The sequence below is a fragment of the Gossypium hirsutum genome, chromosome A11 (genome assembly GCF_007990345.1).
Source record: "Gossypium hirsutum isolate 1008001.06 chromosome A11, Gossypium_hirsutum_v2.1, whole genome shotgun sequence".
In the NCBI taxonomy this organism is placed as follows: Eukaryota; Viridiplantae; Streptophyta; class Magnoliopsida; order Malvales; family Malvaceae; genus Gossypium; species Gossypium hirsutum.
The window spans coordinates 105424254-105425284 of record NC_053434.1 but is presented as its reverse complement, the minus strand read 5'-3'; the positions used below and the strand labels follow the sequence as shown (position 1 = coordinate 105425284).

The following is a 1031-nucleotide window of genomic DNA, read 5'->3' as shown; positions in this document are numbered from 1 at the left end:
TGTTACTCGGTAGGCTACCTTGTGGTCATTCAAAAATCAATTTGGTGAGATGGCCTGCCTGAGTTTCGAGCCCTTAGATCGACGCTTTTTGATTCTTAAGTGTTGTTTCGATATTCTGAAAGTGAGCTTCTGACACCGAGATAAACTTTGTTAGCATCTCCTCAAGGTTTGACTTCTTTTCCTATTGGTAAGATGGTTGTTGAGAACTCGAAGGGTGTTGTGGCCATTGATTTCCTTGACCGCCCCACGAGAAATTGGGATGGTTCCTCCAACCTGCTTTATAAGTATTACTATATGGGTTATTTTGAGGTCTAGAGTTATTGTTACCCATATATTGGACTTGTTCCTCCTCGATGCTAGGGCTGAAGGGTTGATATTTTGTGTATGCTCCTTCTCCATTTGAATCGCACCTCATCACTAGATGTACCAGAGTAGAACTACACAAACCATCAATCTTTTTATTTAAGAGTTCTACCTGGTTAGATAGCATAGTAACCGCATCAAGGTTGAAAACACCGGCTGCTTCCATCGGCTTTGTCCTCATAACTTGCCATTGATAGTTATCCAGTGACATCTCCTTAATAAATTCATAAGCCGCTTTAGGTGTTTTGTTATTCAAAGTTTCACCGGCGGCTGCGTCAATGAGTTGCCTTGTTGAGGGGTTCACACCGTTGTAAAACGTCTGAACCTGTAGCCAAAGTGGTAACCCATGGTAAGGGCACCTTCTCAAAAGATCCTTGTATCTCTCCCATGAATCATAGACTGTTTCTAGATCCATTTGCACAAAGGAAGAGATGTCATTCCTCAACTTAGCATTTTAGCCGGTGAAAAATATTTAAGTGAAAACTTTTAGGTCATTTGTTCCCAAGTAGTGATCGACCCTCGTGGTAACAAGTTCAACCACTGTTTAGCTTTATTCCTCATTGAAAAGGGAAAAACCGAAGGTGAATGGAATCATCAGAAACGCCATTGATTTTAAAAGTGTCACAAAACTCCAGAAAATTCTCCAAGTGATTGTTTGGATCCTCATC

The 1031-nt window shown here is 41.0% G+C and overlaps 1 non-coding gene across 1 annotated transcript; it reads left to right on the top strand.

Moving 5' to 3' along the window:
* Positions 1–704: 704 nt before the first annotated feature.
* On the top strand, positions 705–811 carry LOC121210605 (small nucleolar RNA R71). Its single transcript, XR_005905719.1, has one exon. It is a non-coding gene; the product is annotated as a small nucleolar RNA R71 (small nucleolar RNA).
* Positions 812–1031: the final 220 nt, after the last annotated feature.